Source organism: Oryx dammah, unplaced genomic scaffold (assembly GCF_014754425.2).
Source record: "Oryx dammah isolate SB20612 unplaced genomic scaffold, SCBI_Odam_1.1 HiC_scaffold_18, whole genome shotgun sequence".
Lineage (NCBI taxonomy): Eukaryota > Metazoa > Chordata > Mammalia > Artiodactyla > Bovidae > Oryx > Oryx dammah.
In genome coordinates, this window is record NW_024070202.1 from 66,637,204 (window position 1) to 66,654,698 (window position 17,495).

General features: G+C 40.7%; 1 protein-coding gene across 2 annotated transcripts in view; it reads left to right on the forward strand.

The window, feature by feature from the left end:
- Window positions 1-11,920: 11,920 nt before the first annotated feature.
- SCRN1 (secernin 1) overlaps window positions 11,921-17,495 on the forward strand; it is a 65,316-nt gene continuing 59,741 nt past the window's right edge. The window contains exon 1 of one of the 2 annotated variants that reach the window (XM_040259708.1): window positions 11,921-12,250. The gene's annotated coding sequence lies outside the window, so the exon portion shown is untranslated. Of the gene's footprint in view, window positions 12,251-12,456; window positions 12,622-17,495 lie in introns of those variants that run through there. The other variant, XM_040259707.1, reaches the window with a different exon arrangement.

Consider the following 17,495-nt stretch of genomic DNA (forward strand, 5'->3'; position numbering starts at 1 on the left):
TATGATGATTAATGCCTTCCAAGGGACTTGCCTGGTGGTCCTAAAGCTGACTCCGTGCTCCCAATGCAGAGGGCCTGGGTTTGACCCCTGGACAGGAAACTAGATCCCACACACTGCAACTCTAAGAGTTCACATGCTGCAGCTAGGACCTGGCACAGCCAAATCAATCAGTAAAGCAATAATGCCTAGTGAGTAAATTAGTGCTATAAAATTTCTTTTGTAATTAAATGAAATTCTGAGTTGCTATAAAGATAACAAGAAAAGATGATTCTGATTCAGATGGGTCATTAGCCATTTGAATCTTTCCTTGTAGAAATGAATTTGTACTTTTCCTATTATTTGTGATATAAGATATTGCTTACATCTATAATGCTATTTAGATATCAGCATGCTATCTGTCCACTGAATTGAGGACATGGGTGACTTCTCAGTGTTGTTTGGAAACTACAAGAGGAAAAAAAGAAACTTGGTGAAATGTTATGGGAAAAAGTAATGCCTTTCACCTCTCATAAAATAGCAAGTTGTTTGGATAGACCTAGAGATTATCATACTGAGTGAAATAAGCCAGACAGAGAAAGACAAATAGTATGTGATATTGTTTATATGTGGAATCTCAAAAATAATATAAATGAATCTGCATACAAAATAGACTCACAGACATAGAAAACAAACTTGTGGTTACCAAAGGGGAAAGGCAGGGAGGGATAAATTAAGACCAAGGGATTAACAGATGCATACCTCTGTATATAAAATAGATAAATATTTACTGTATACCAGAGGGAATTATATTCATTATATTTGTAATAACCTGTCATGAAGAATAAAAAATATATATGTATAACTAAATCATTTTGCTGTATACCTGAAACACAATATTATAAATCTACATTTCAATTAAAAAAAACAAATTGTCATTACAATAATAACTGGGAAATAAATAACAAAGGACTTATTTTCCAGCGACGCAGAGCACCCGGACATAAGAGTTTTGTTTTAATTTTTTTCTTACCCACTTTAGTTTGAATTGAAATCTGAAATGTCAAACATGAATATAAATTAAATGCGCATTTGAAAACATTATAATTATAGTACTTCTATCTCTTAATATCTGTAGCATTCTAATTAGAAGGATTTGCATATTCCCTTTTAGTACAAAGAAATCCATACATTGTTACATATGGGTTTGGAGCGGTTGTGAAAGTTGCTCAGTCATGTCTAACCCTTTGTGACCCCATGGACTATACAGTCCATGGAATTCTCCAGGCCAGAATACTGGAGTAGGTAGCCTTTCCCTTCTCTAGGGGATCTTCCCAACCCAGGGATCATACCCAGGTCTCCCACATTGCAGGAGGATTCTTTACCAGCTGAGCCATGAGGGAAACCCAAGAATACTGGAGTGCGTAGCCTATCCCTTCTCCAGTGGATCTTCCCAACCCAGGAATCAAACCAGGTTCTCCTGCATTGCAGTCAGATTCTTTACCAACTGAACTACCAGGGATTTGAAGGTAAATTCTTTTCTCTCTTTAAAACACTATTTTGCCTCTGCTTTTAGCTTTACCTATGCAACTTCCTGTTCCTTGCTCCAGACTAGTAACAGAAAGAGACCTTGGCAAACACTGGTTTCATAGCTGTCTTCAAACATAATGAGAGGCATGCTTCGGTTTCTAAAAGCTATAGAAATGTAGCAATGATTCAAATTTCATGTACACTACAATTATGTGGGATTTGTGTTTAGAGTGCAGATTCCTAACTCCTTCCCTAGAGATTCTGATTAATGGGCCACGAATCTGCGTTTTAGCCCACTTGCTAGATGATACTGATGCAGGTGCTGTAAGAACCTTAATTTGAAAGACAGTTAATTTCATTCTCTGCCCTTGAATATGCAGTCTCCTATATTTATTTCTTCTATAAGTACTGCTTTTTTTTTTGCATTTTGGAAAACATTAGGCACTGGGGCAACTAATTGTGCCGAAAAAGGAATATACTGTTAAAGGATAAGTTGTATGGAGATACCACTTTTCCTAGGGTTAGAAATTTTTTATGACTAAATTCTTACAGCAGAATGTTAGATAGTTAGTAAAGCTATTTTGTGTACATTTTGTCTAATAAAAGGAGAAAAGAGCTCAGACTTTCCCCAAATTTATTCTTCTATTTATAATTTTTTTTTCAGAATTATCTATAACCCCACCCCTTTAGAAGAACATACAGTTGAGACTTAGGAAAAAAAAACAATTCTCTTAAACATATATAGATGTATATATGTGCATATATATATATTTATATAGTGCAAACTATCTACTGTGTATAAACTATGAACTGGATGTATATATAGTATGTGTATGTATATAGTGTGTTTGTATGTGTATATATATGTGTGTATGTGGCTATAGTTTTGTACCAGTCATTGAAAGGCTCTGTCTAGGACATGACTTCCTTTCTCTGGAAACTTCTTTGCCATTCATTTTTGTCAATTTGGAGCCTGACATTCTCTACTTAGCTCACTTTTCTGTGTTTCACTTATAATTCAGGTAAAATTTCCCAGTAGTCCTCTATGTAAAACCAACAATCATCTTTCCTGACCCCTTTTGCTTGAGGGTTGCCAAAGGATTAAGTGGCTCCTTTTGATATGCATAGATTACTTTTAGGGAAAGGATAAAAACTGCAGGAAGACTTCAGGAGGTCTGCAACACCTAGCAGTGTCTGTGGATTCCTTTGTTTATCAGTTCTTTGTGTTCCTGTACTGCTAATAAAGCCTCTGGCATAAAATGGACGCCTTCAGTGAGTATGAGTCAGCCAATAATTTACAAAACCAATCTAAGTGCCTGTGAGCTAGACTACCATCAATTTTATTTTATGATCTAAAAGCAAATGACATGAGATGTTTGCTGAGGTCTTATTCTAAAAATCCAGAGTAAAGTTGAATGCTGTCACCTTGGTCTCTAGTAACAGGTAAATTATATCCCACTTGGGGATTTCTGGGAATTTACAAGTCATTTCATTAATTTAAAATTCCACACTACAGTAGGATAATTTCTTTAGTAAATGGTTACAGTAAAAACAATTCCATACACGATGTAAATTGTATTGAGGGATAGTTTTCATTACAGTAAAGAATGAAGGGCAGGGAGATCCTTTGGGGCTTACTTCCAGTTTCCTATAGCATTTTCTTATTCATTTGTTGGATTTACTCTGCTAGAGTGCATTTTGTGTTAATATAACTCTGAATTTAATTTTTACCTCTGGATATGAGAGAGTAGGGGCTTCCCTGGTTGGCTCAGTGGTGAAGAATTTGCCTGCCAATGCAGGAGACACAGGTTCAATCCCTGGGTAGGGAAGATCCCCTGGAGAAGGAAATGGCAACCCACTCCAGTATTCTTGCCTGGGAAATCCCATGGACAGAGGAGCCTGGCAGGCTATACTCATGGGGTCGCAAAGAGTGGGACATGACTTAGTGAATGAACAATAACAAGAGTAGGACATTATGACATTGAATCACATATTGTTGATTCTTTACGCTTATGATCCCATTTACTGGGACTGCTGTGCAGCTTTTCTGTGTGGTATACATTCTCTTTCAGACACCCTAGGTTTTAAAAAGTTGGTTCTTAAGTTAAAAGCTAAATTAATTAAATGGGTAATTATACTTTTGTGGAATAACCAGGAGGAGAAGTTGTACAAGTGCAGAAGATTTGCCCTAAAATGAGAAACAGCATTTTACTTGTGGAAAAATAAGGAAGAACTTAAAAAGGATTTTGCAGTGAAACCCTCATTTGAATGGCCAGATTTCCTCCCAGCATAATTGTTCTCTCCTGTTACCTCTATACCAATGGTTCCTGGAGACGAATCACAAGTTTTTCCTACATTTTGGCTACATTTTATAAGATCTTTTTACAAAATGTCATACCACATCCAGTAGCAATTCAAGTTTTTGGTTTAAATCACATGCTTTAAAGAAAATTAAACAGCCTACTAAAGTTAATTGATTCTTTCTCACATTAAGAGTGAACAGTAAATCAATTCTAGGATTTTTTTTTTCAACATTTTACTACTATGGCAATAATTCCTTAAAATTATTAACTCTTTATTGTTCCCCTATTTCCCTCAAACTGGGCAATGTTCTTTGGTTTTCTAATATTTCTTCTTTTTTATTTTAGGTGAGGTATATTATTTCATTTTTTATAAAAATTAATTTGTAGTACACGGATTTTTTTTTTTACATGTCAAGAAATCCTAGTACATTTGCAGAGTTATATTCATTACAATTTTAGGACATTTTCATTACCTCAAAAAGAAACCCTATACCCAATGGTAGTACTTTCCCCCCAGCCCCTGAGCTAACAGTGTACTTCCTCTATGTGTTTGGCTATTCTTGAAATTTTCTAATAATTTTTAAAGCTCAATCCTTTCTTTGTATTCATGGTAAAGAAAAATCAGTAAGCTGAGAAATTCATATGATGGTAAAATAATCTCTGCTTTTCATTTTTGTTTCAAAAAATATGAGCAGTGCTTTTTGAAATTCAAATAGAACCAAACCCAGATTCCAGTTCTCAGGAATAAATCATTCTACATATGCAAAAGGTCATATCCTTTGCACATGTAAGAGCTAGAGCCAATGGTAATATAAGGGATATAATAAGAAGAACAGTATAATGGTATAAGGGATATATAAGAATAGTAAAAATGTAGAACTTGGTTTATGATTAAGGTAGAAAGTCAATGGAAAAGAAAGAATAATCATGGATTTAAAAACTAAACTATCTCTATATATCTAGATTATTGTCAGTTCTCTGGAATTAAACTGACAGAAAACGAAATACCAATTTTTTGGTCTTTCATAGAACACAAAAGAGCACCCCAAACAAAATACTCTTTCTCTAGAATGAGAAATTTCATAAATTCTCTCAATAGGTAAAATCATTGTTTAATCACTAAGAGCATGAAGGAAATCTTTTAATTGAAACCAAAATTTCTATAGCAATTTAGACAGACTTTGTTTTTTCCAAAGAACTGGAAAATAACTAATAGTAACTTCTGATACAGTCATATATTATCTCAAGTGAGCAGTGATGTTAAAATTGTCCACATAAAAGGCTCAACATTTACAATTCAAAATGAGCTTTCATCTATTAAAAGGTGGCCACAGGTGTCACTAGAGTATTAAAAGCAAGCCCTATTTTAAAACCATACACAGCATGAGGTCAACCTTTTCTACACATTGTAAACTAGGAAAACATATCAGCAAGAAAGAATTAGGCTGAAACTCCTTAAGTCTGATTATAGAATCTTTAGTTTGCTCTTTGATGATCATGAGATGAAGTTTCAACAACTGTCCTTTAAATGATCTGCTCTGTCGGCTAAACCCATGAATGAGTCCTAAAGTTGCCACAATGAATGTCAAGCATATATAATTTGTTTCTAAAACCAGGTCCTGAACATTCATGAACTGCTATCTTATTCAAAATTAAATAGGAGCCACTCATTGAAATGACACATTTGAATAACTGAACTTACAAGCCCATCATGTAATTATATGAGTAGGATTTTACACCTTCTCGCTAAAATACAATTTATGGCTTTCTAAACTACATATCTAAAAGGCCAGACTGATCATTTAAATTCTAAAAATAATTTAAAAATAGATATGCATACTTATAATCTCTCAGTGTTGCCTATATTCAATATGGGAGTCATTCTGTAAATTGTTTTAAGGGCATTCTAAAGGTTTGTTACCATGGTAACCAAATTCGGAAAACTAACCTCCTAAACATGGTTGTCATAGGATTAAAGCAGGTGGCTGACTAATCTTAACTAGTGCTTTTCATTCTCTTTTTCCCATGGCATCCTGTCGGCTCCTTTCTTTGGTTCTCATAAGATCACATACAAAGCAGTTACACAGGCTTTCTTACCCATACATAAGTGTCTCACTCACATAATATTGTCTGTCGTTCATCCTCATGAGAGTTGCCCAATGACAGATCTTTTTCCTCCTCCTATAATTACACTAAAAGAAGTACTAAGTAGAAAATACCTCTACATGCAATGTGTTAAATGTATTTCTCAATTACACATGCACTTCAGCTCCTCAAAATCATTGCATCGGCTTCTTTAGACAACCAGTAACACTGGTTGAAGAAAACGCAAAATCATCATCAATATATATTTTTTAAAATAGTCATATTTATTTATTCAGCTATGCTGGGTTTTTGGTTGTGGCATGTGGGATGTAGTTCCCTGACCAGGGATCGAACCCGAGCCCCCTGCATTTGGAGCGCAGAGTCTTAGCCACTGGACCACCAGGCAAGTCCTATCATCAGTGTATTTTTTTAGGTGGTCTGGGTTTGGTTAATCCTCATTTATGATTATCTTTTAAACTTGTTTATATTTGCCAACATGCTGGATTAATGTATTTATCTATGCATAACTCTTATGTTACTCTGACAGCAACATACAATATATGCATATATGACTTCTATACTTAATTATTTCCCTGCTTGCCTCTAACTTCTTGAAAGGTGGGGCTGATATACCTTTTTCATCTTTGCAGCAATAGTCCATTCCTGGTACAAGTGTCCAATAAATGTTCTTTGTTATATCAGTATGTTGAAGAAGTTCTGTAAGTATAAACTATACATTTACAGTTCTTAGGGCTTCCCTGGTGGCTCAGCTGGTAAAGAATCTTTCTGCAGTGCGGATGAGTCTAGTTGTATCTGGACATTTGGTTCCTTAGGGGCATTAAGATTAGTGTTCCTTGCCTTCCACATATGTCCATGAAGGAAGAATTGCTATGGGACTTGCTATTCTATTGTGAACAACTAGAAAACTGGGCAAAATATATGAAACAAATTTTCTCAGACATTGGACAACCTATGAGCAACTAGAAGAACAGGACTGGGATTCTCAAGAGAAAGGAAACAAGATAAGAGCTGCTGCTGCTGCTGCTAAGTCGCTTCAGTTGTGTCCGACTCTGTGTGACACCATAGACCGCAGCCCACCAGGCTCCCCCGTCCCTGGGATTCTTCCAGGCAAGAACACTGCAGTGGGTTGCCATTTCCTTCTCCAATGGATGAAAATGAAAAGTGAAAGTGAAGTAGCTCAGTCGTGTCCAACTCTTAGCGACCCCATGGACTGCAGCCTTCTAGGCTCCTCTGTCCATGAGATTTTCCAGGCAGGAGTACTGGAGTGGGTTGCCATTGCCTTCTCTGATAAGAGCTGCAGTTACCCCAATTTTCTTCTACTTGGAGGCAATTCCTGAACCATACATGATAAAAAAGAAGGAAAACAAAACAGAGCCCAGTTGTCTTGTAGGATTGAAGAAACAGACATCAGAGTTGAAGGAGGTCAAAGCAGCTAGAATTTGTTGGCAGAGCTCTGAAGAAGAGAAAACTAAACAGAAAAGAAGCCCAGAAATTTGCATAAAGTTTTCCTTGAGTCACTGAGAGAAGACCAATCTGTGCATGCATATGGTAAGTCACCACAAGGGAGGGCAAAGAATAACTCCTGAGGAAAGAACAACTGTTGCATAGCTATGCAACAAAAAATTACCAAAGCTCACACAAAACTGAGAATTGTCCAAATTCCTACCAGCCAGAATCACCTGACTGATTACATGGAGCACTCATTAGAGCCAATAGTTGAACCATACCTTCGTAAAAACCAGAGTAGTCACAGAGTTAAAGCTACCCTGTGTGCATGCTCGGTGTGTCCGACTTTTTGTAACCCCATGGACTGCAGCCCACCAGGCTCTTCTGTCCATGGAATTTTCCAGGCAAGAATACTGGAGTGGGTTGCCACTGACAGGTGGATCCTTTACCACTGAGCCACCCGGGAAGACCAAAGCTACCCTAGGAAGGTTCTAAACAGTTTATAAACATGTCTCGTGTGAAAATGATTCTTAAGAACTAAGTCCAACAACCTTTAAAGAAATATAAGAAAAAATCCATCACTTGACATAAAATTCACGAAGACTGACATCCATTGAAAAATTACAAAAGAGACAAAGAAGCAGGAGATAAAACAACCAATAAAAGACTAAAAATAGAAATGATGGAATTAGCATATGAGGACTTTAAAACGGCTATTACAATATATATGATCTGATATTTAAAGGAAAATGTGTATGAGAAATGGATAGTATAAAAAGAAGAGTAGAATTTAAGAGAGATAAAGAATAAAGTATCTTACATAAAACTTTCATTGACAGGTGGCATTTAATCCTTTTACTGTGCAACTTTGCTTCACTCCGCCTGGTTTCTGAAGCTGTGAGAGATGGTCAGGTCCAGATCTCAACCAGGCCAAGTGAGGTCTATAGACCTGAGATATCTACTGTGGGGATGAAGAAGAGTTAAGGCATTCCTCAGACCAGGAGAAGTATAAAAGCCCCTTTGAAAAAATAAAAACAAAGAGAAAAATAAACTTTCATGACAATATTAACCATTAGTAGATTAGAGACTGCAGAAGAAAAGATAAGGAAACTGGAAGACATATCAACAGAAATTAGTCCAAATGAAGAGAGTATATAGAGTAGTAGGGAGAGGGAAAGAACAGAGTCTTAGTGATCTGTGGGACAGTATCAAGGGGTCTAATAAATTATAATTGGAGTCTCTGAATTTGGGAGGGGCAGGGTACAATGGGTAAAATGTTTAAAGATATAACAGCCAAAGTGTTTCCTAATTAGATTAAAACTATAAACGTACAGATCCAAGAAGCTCAGTAAGCCCCAATGGGATAAACATAGGAAAAACAAACAAAAAAAACAGACCAAGGTACATTATAACCATATTGCTCAGAACCTGTGTCAAAGAAAAAACTCTTAAAATCTACCATAGGAGAAAAAAAGGACATATTATGTATGGAGGGAGAAATACAATCAAACACAGACTTTCCTTTAGAAACTTTGCAAGTCTTGTTTGACAAAGAATATTTATGACAATAGAATGGTACCTTTAAAGTGCTGGAAAAAACGAAGCTCTCAACCAAAAATTAGTTAGTTCAGTCGCTCATTCATGTCTGACTCTTTGCAACCCCGTGAATCGCAGCACGCCAGGCCTCCCTGTCCATCACCAACTCCCAGGGTTCACTCAGACTCACGTCCATCGAGTCGGTGATGCCATCCAGCCATCTCATCCTCTGTCATCCCCTTCTCCTCCGGCCCCCCAACCAAAAATTTTGTTTCCAAGAAAAAGTTTCAAAAATGAAAGTAAAGTGATGATGTTTTCAGACAAAATTTGAAAGAGCTCATTATCATATAACCTGCATGTAAACAAATGATAGCAATAGCAGTAAAAATGGGGTAGAGGATAGGTATACGGTTGAAAGTGCTCTGCATTATATCTGAAATTGTACTATTTGAAGGTAGACAGTGATAAGTTTAAGATGCATATTGTAAATTCTAGGAAAAAAAAAAAAAAACAACCAGTATGGCTAATAATTTTTTTTTTCAACCCCATGGACTTCAGCACTCCAGGCTCCCCTGTCAGCCCATGGGGTCACAAAGAGTCGGACATGACTGACCAACTGAACTGAACTTTGTTTTTCTCATTATTTACAATAATGGTTGTAAAATGGAATATGAAAAACAATTCTTCAAAAAAAAAGGAAAGAGCAAAAAGCAAACAAAAAAGAACAGAATAAACAGAAGTAGCAAGATGTTCAGAGAAGGCAATGGCACCCCACTCCAGTACTCTTTTGCCTGAAAAATCCCATGGACGGAGAAGCCTGGCAGGCTTTAGTCCACGGGTCGCTAAGAGTCTGACACGACTGAGTGACTTCACTTTCACTTTTCACTTTCCTGCATTGGAGAAGGAAATGACAACCCACTCCAGTGTTCTTGCCTGGAGAATCCCAGGGATGGGGGAGCCTGGTGGGCTGCGGTCTGTGGGGTCGCACAGAGTTGGACACGATTGAAGCAACTTAGTAGCAGCAGCAGCAGCAAGATGTTGCATTGAAAACCTATCATGTTGATAATTACATTAAGTAGAAATGGTTTACACCTGAGTTTCTCAACCCCGATGCTACCAACATTTAGGGTTGGAAAATTCTTAGTTGTGGCTCCCCCAGGTGGTGCTAGTGGTAAAGAACCCACCTGCCAAGGCAGGAGACATAAGAGATTTAAGTTTGATCCCTGGGTGGGGAAGATTCCGTGGAGGAGGAAATGGCAACCCACTCCAGTATTCTTGCTGAGAGAATCCCACGGACAGGGGAGCCTGGCGGGCTACAGTCCAGGGGGCCACAAAGAGTCCAACATGACTGAAAAGACTTAGCACAGCACAACACAGTTCTTAGTTGTTAGGACCTATATTTTGTATTTTGGGATATTTAATAGCGTCCTTGGCCTCTATGTGCTAGGTGCCAGTAGAGACCTCCTTCACTTCTGCCATCCTGACAACAAAAATGTCTCCAGACTTCGCCAAATGTTCCCGGGTTTAAAAGACTCTGATCTAAGAGCTCCAATTAAAAGACAAAGAGTGTCTGACTGAATGAAGATCCAATTATATTCTATCTAAACAAAAACAAAATCTACTATATTATGATGAAAGTTAAAAAGACAGTTTCCATGGTTGGATTAAATGCATAATCAGGTCCCTTTGTGCTCCAGAATTCTATGACCATTGCTCTATTCTGCACTATCTGCCTTGATTCCCCCAGCCCTCTCCCACTATTCTTTCACTCCTGGCAAACCACAACCACAGGCTTAACATTGAAAGATGTAAAAAAAAAAAAAAAAGTCTCTTTCCCTCTCCTGCATTCAGTAACCCAGTTCTCCCTGGTGACATCTACTATTACAGTTTCTTAGGTATCCTTCCAAAGATAGTCTGTGTGTTTTCAAAAGAGTACAGGCCTACTTCCTCCCCACAACTGGTAACACATTTATACAGTGTTCTTCATACGGCTCCCTCACCCTTACTATAGATTGGAAAGCTTTCATATCAGTACATAGATCAGTACTCATTTTTTAAATAGCTAGATAGCATTCCATTGTACAATGTGCAGTTATATATTTGAACAGCTCTCGATGGGGCATCAAAGAAGGCAATGGCAACACACTCCAGTACTCTTGTCTGGAAAATCCCATGGACAGAGGAGCCTGGTAGGCTGCAGTCCATGGGGTCTCGAAGAGTCGGACTTGACTGAGCGACTTCACTTTCACTTTTCACTTTCCTGCATTGGAGAACGAAATGACAACCCACTCCAGCATTCTTGCCTGGAGAATCCCAGGGGCGGGGGAGCCTGGTGGGCTGCCATCTATGGGGTCGCACAGAGTCGGACACGACTGAAGCGACTTAGCAGCAGCAGCAGCAGCTATTGATGGGCATAGGCTTGGCAATCTTTGCTAGCATAAAGGATGTAGCAATGGATAACCTTGTACTCATATCATTTCACACTTGTGTTGGTACACCTTTAGGATAAATTCCGGAAATGGAATCCTTAGGTCAAAGACTATGTACATATTTGTAATTTGGGGAGGTATTGCCAAGTTATCCTCTATGGAAGTTATAAAACTTTTATTTTTGACACGTGGAAAACGCTACTTTGTATCTGTATTTGCTTTACAGTTAAGGGAGCTTGAATATTTTTTTCATGTGCCTGAGGGGTAATCCAGTTTCTTTTCCTGTGAACCATCTCTTCATATCTTTTGAGATGATCTTTTCTATGAATTTTTAAAATTTTATTTTTAACTGAAGGATAATTGTTTTACAATACTGTGTTAATTTCTGCCATACATCAACATGAATCAGCCATAGGTATACATGATCTTTTCTTATTAGTTTATAAAGGTAGAGTCTGTTCTAGTAACAGACGGATGGATGGTCATGTCCTGACCAATGACCTTGACGCCAGTATCAACACACTCGGTACCTGTCTATAGATTTATTAACTTAGGTTTGGGATCTTGGCTTCGCTACCTGCTACGTGACCTTGGGCGAGTTGCTTAACCTCTTTGGGCTTCACTGTCTTTAAGTATGGGATACGGTCTGGCTTATCAACATGGCGCAGAACCGTACCTTTAAACCCAGGAAGGAAGTCGGCTTGGACATATGAGTCGACAAAGTATTGGACACGTTTCTCCGCGGAGAAATCTCGCTTAGGCACAGAGGCCCGCACGTAGCAACCGAAACGGAGGAATCCCGGAGAAGCGCCAGAGAAAGTGGGGTCTGACTCCTTAAAGCCCGAGGTCTCGCTTGAGAGAGAGACGCAAGCCCGGCTATGATCAAAAAATAAAGATCGAGCAAAGGGGGAGCCACTTTCCTCGGTGAGATTCGCCCTCTGAGCCGCCCCTTCTGCTCCCAGGCGCCCTCCGGAATCAGGCCCAGCGCGGGTGCGGCGCGGCCCGGCCCGGGGCCAGGGTGTGGGGAAGGAGGCGGCGGCGGCGGCGGCGGCGGCGGCGGCAGGGAGGGTGGGCCCTGCGGTCACGTGAGCCCGACCAGCTGTTAGCTGGGGGCGGCGGCCCGGAGCTTTGGGAGTCTGGGGAGGGGGAAGCGCCCGACGGCCGCCTCCGCCGCTGCAGCTGCAGCCCCCGACGTCGCCACAGTAATCGCCGCAGCCGCAGCACGCGCACGCTCGCCGGCCGCGGCATCGGCACCGCAGAGCAGAGCCCAGAGCCTGGAGCCCGCCGCCCCCCAGGTGAGCCGTGCAGGGCACCCCTGGGAGCGCAGGGCGTCTGCAGCCGCTTCCCCCGGCGGGTTTCACCCTGATCCGCCATCCCTGTCCCCCGTGTGCCTCTGGTCGCCTCCGGCTGCCTCTCCAGACCCGCGGGTGGTGCTACCTGGGGCAGACTCCCGCGGATGCTGGCTGGGGGTCTCTAGGGGATCACGAGACAGGGGGGCCTCAGTCCGGGGTTGGGGGTGGGGGAAGGTGATTTGGGCTGCAGACTGCGGGGGCGCAGGAGAGGGATGCCCCACCCCAGGGCGCGAGCACTGCAGCCTGGTTGGAACCTGCCCCTGCCCTCCACACCGCAACCTCATCCTCCCCCATCATCCTCCTCCCCCATCATCCTCCTCCCCCGCCCGCCACTTCTTTTTAACTCTTCTCGCTTGCCCAGGCCGCTTTTCCTGTGTTTCTGTTGCCTGATATCCCAGTTGCTGGCCCGCTGGGGTGTGTACCGCGCGCCACCCCCGCCCTCGCCACCCCCCGGCTCCGGGGGATCCCGGCTCGCACTGGCGCATCGCTGGTGGCGGAGCGAGCCCGGCACCTTCTCGGTAGGTAACGCACCTGCCGCGCCGGCGGGCTCGCGCGAACATGGCTGCCGGCCCGGCCCGCTGCCCTGGGCCCGGCTCTGCCCCGCTTACCCCGGTCTGTGGTCTCCGAATCGTGACCAGAGGACTATCCTCCCGTTAAGGGCAAACGTGTCAGCTATTGCTGGAGTCTACCCGGGCCGAAGGACTTGTCACAACACCCCACCCTACCCTCAAGCCACACCCAGTGAGGTTCTTGGGGACAGGGGATGTCTGGGCAAGTTAACGCGGTGGCTCTGGGGCACTTAGTGGTCAAAGGCACTCGTATTTCTGAGATGATTATCCACTTCAGCTTGCCTTTGCGCCCTCCGTTCGCTGGTCTGTCGGATCACAGATTATTGCGCGACATTTCTCCTGAGGTCTGAAACGAGTAGGAGGGACTCAAAGCGGGAGGGACGCTTGAACTTTAGAGAAATTGAGGAGAACTAAGATTTAGGGGTTAAATTTGCCCATTAAACTCAGACGCACGTAAGGAAACAGTCATTTGCTGTGGCTGCACACTGTCTTGGTAGGGCTGTGTTAACTAATACTGTCTTTCCGGATTTGCTGTTTAGTTCTCGCTTGCAAGTGTCTTGAATTATGCTTATGTCCAGCTCCCCGGTGGTGTGTGTGTGAGTGTGTGTCCCGGTGCCTACTGTGTTCCAAGCCTGATTAGAAGATGCATCCGTTGCAGAGGAAACCTCTATTAATTCAAAATGGCAGCATGAAAAATCAGGCCTGGCGGAATCAGCACAGACCAGTTAACATCAGCTGCCCCCTGACTTAAGCTTTGGTGGGGGTGGGGAAAGGGTCTATCGGAAGGAGAGCTCTCCTGGGTATGGCTACAGCCAGCCCTAAGGGGTAGGACGTGATTCTTGGAGCAGGCTAGATTTTACAGTGCTGCAAGGTTCTGGGGAGGTTATGTGCGAAGTGTGGGAAGCTGTGATTTTCCTAATTTATCAGAAGCTGGTGCAAACACCTGATTAAAACTGATTTTTATCTGGCTGCTGATAGCTGTTTGATAACTTCTGTATTGTTTTGTACCTACAAGTGGCTCTTAAAAGAGATGAATGTGTAGTATAAACATCATCTAGGAACAGTATGTGGAACAAATACCAGGTTCTTAGAGCAAGTTTTATTGGAAGTGCTGATTTGATATCATGACCAAGCACTGAGGCACCAGAGAATGATACATTCTTGAAAAGTGACTCATTTGAGATTTTAAAATAAAACAGCCTTTCTTTCCCATTTCACTGCTGTGCTGCCAGCCATCTTCTCCTTTTGCAAGCAGGAGATGCATGAGGAGGCAAGTGTTTCAGGGATAATGGGATAGAGAGAGATTAGTGCAAAGGTCAGGAATGGCAAGCTGGAAGCAGCCTGAGAAAGGGTTGTGCTGTCAACCTTCTCTTCACAGCTGGTGAGGCTGAATCCAGCAGGGTGAATAGACTGCTCCCAAGGTCATATAGCTGGTTGGCAGCTGGCAGTGAGAACTGAAATCCAGGTGTCAAAACTCCCCATTTTAGGATTCCACATGCCACCTTCCAAAGCCTACGAGAAAAGGGCAAACGTATCATTGTTAGAACGGCAAACACTTCATAGAAACCAAACTTTAACCTAAATTTTAAAATCTATAGGTATTTAAAGTAACTGCTCACACTTTAGTTTCCTAACATAAGTCCATTTAACTTAAGCTGTGTCCACCTCTTGTTCCCATTTTCCAGGGACTAGACTGTTTCTGTATTTAAACACCAAAACCATAATTTTATGGTTTTTATATTTATGTCAAAATCTTTGAGGTGAGAAGTGCATTATTTGATTAAAAAATTAGTTGCTTCTGTTGCTTGTCTTTTTTTTTTAAGCCAAAGTGGGGCATGTAATAGCTTTTGAATATATCTAACTTTAAATAATTAGTAAATACCTATTTTAAAGTAAGTTTGGAGCAGCACTGAAGACAGCAGCTTTTTCTCTAATTTGAATTTGAGTCCTCAGAGTCATATACCAGTGACCCTAGTTCTACTAAAGCGGAACTAGAAATTGGGCATGGTATTTTTGCAGAGGTGTTGAGAGTCTGGGCATACTGTACCTTCAACCCAGTGACCTGCAGAAGGAGAGGGTGGGTGGGCTGCAGGCAACAGGGAGAATAATTTATAGTGGTGAAACAGATAGGAACTAAGTATGAATTGACAGGTTGAAGTGAAGACAAGTGCTAATGCCACATGTGTGTGCCTGCTCAGCCACTCGGTCATGTCTCTTTGTGAGTTCATGGATAGTTGCCCACCAGGCTTCTCTGTCCATGGGGTTTCCTAGGCCAGAGTACTGAAGTGGGTTGCCATTTCCTTCTCCAGGGGATCTTCCTGACCCCTAGGGATCAAACCCCAGTCTCCTGCATTGGCAGGTGAATTCTTTACCACTGCACCACCTGGGAAGCCCGATGCCACATGTGCCGTTAACATAATAACTTGCATTAGAGCATGAATGTGAAGATTCATTTGTTGAAATTCTCCCTATATGTCAAAGACACTTACAATCACAAGTTTAAAAAATACGTAAATGCATGCAATCTGTGTTTGTTGGAGGACAATAAAAGATACAGGTAAGCCAAAGTTAGTTTTAAAACACCACCCGTGATCACTTCATCCAGCAAGAATCATCATTGTAAAGGTTTGGGATGATTTTCATTGGAGTGAGAGTCTAGGTTTGTGCTGTTCAATTCAATAGCCACTAGCCACAGGCCACATGTGGCTACTGATTACTTGAATTGTGATATATTACAATTGTGTGTTAGTCTGAATTGTGATGTATTGTAAATGTAAAATTTATACCAGATTTAAAACATTTATAGGAAAAGAAAATTTTAAAATATTCTATTAGTTATTTTTATTAAAGTATTGTTGATTTATAGTATTATATTAGTTTTAGGTATACAACATAGTGATTCAGTATATTTGTAGATTAGACTCCATTTTAAGTTATTATGAAATATTGGTTATGTTCCCCGTGTTATACAATATATCCTTGTAATTTATTTTTAATACATAGTAGTTTGTGCCTCTTGACCCCCATATCCCTATCTGGTCCCTCCTTCCTTCCCTCTCCCCGCTGATAACCGCTAACTTGTTTTCTGTATCTGTGAGTCTCTTTGTTTTGTTATACTGATTTGTTTTATTTTTTAAATTCTCATGTAAGTGTAAACATACAATATCTGCCTTTCTCTAACTTATTTCACAAAGCAGATTACTCTCTAGGCTCATCCATATTGCTGCACATGGCAAGGACAAATACAGCTTATTAATGATTTTATGTTGATTATGCAGGCATACCTTGGTGATCGTGTGAGTTGGGTTCCAGACCACTGCAATAAAGCAAGTATCAAAATAAAACAAGTGAATTTTTCAGTTTCCCAGGGCCTATAAAACTGTTTATCATGTAGTCTAATAAGTGTACAATAGCATTATGTCTAAAAAATGTGTATGCCTTAATTTAAAAATACTTGATTGCTAAAAAATGCTGACATCATCTGAGCCTTCTGTGAGTTATCTTTATAGTAAATCAAAGAGCACTGATCACAGATAACCATAACAAATATAACAATAATGAAAAACCTTGAAATATTCTGAGAATGACCAAAATGTGAAACAGAAAGTGAGCAGATGCTGTTGGGAAAACAGTATCTATAGTCTTGATGCACTCAGGATTGCCACAAATCTACAGTTTGTAAAAAAACACAATCATCTGTGAAGTGCAGTAAAACAAAGTAAAATTAAAGAGGTATGTCTGTATTTTGAATTAATATTTTGGATATATTTGATTTAAACAAAATACATTGTTAAAAGTAATTTCATCAATTTCTCTTTATTTTTTAAATGCGGCTCTTGGAAGACATAAAATTACATATGTGATTCACCTTTCTTGCACTGTATTTCTTTTGGGCTGCGTTGGTCTAGGTCATTACCAGAAACTGAAGGTTGGTTGAAGTGTGTGATACTGTTCATAGAGTTGGATGTGGATAGTGAGAGCAGTTTGAACAGACACTGGAGGGGAGGAGATGGGATGAGTGAGGAGGAGATGGGATGAGTGGGAAGGACTCACGTGATGTACATGTCAATCACACCCACCTGTCCTGTTCCCTCCAGAAACTTCCAGCATCCTTAGGGCCTCCACCAGTGTGGAATGGTGATGAACTGAAACAGGTGGGTGACTAGAATGGGAGGAAGTTGGAGGTCTCCCAGCTTGAGCCTTTTCGGTAACAGTGAAAGAGCTTGGGATGGTTAACGTTCCCTTCTC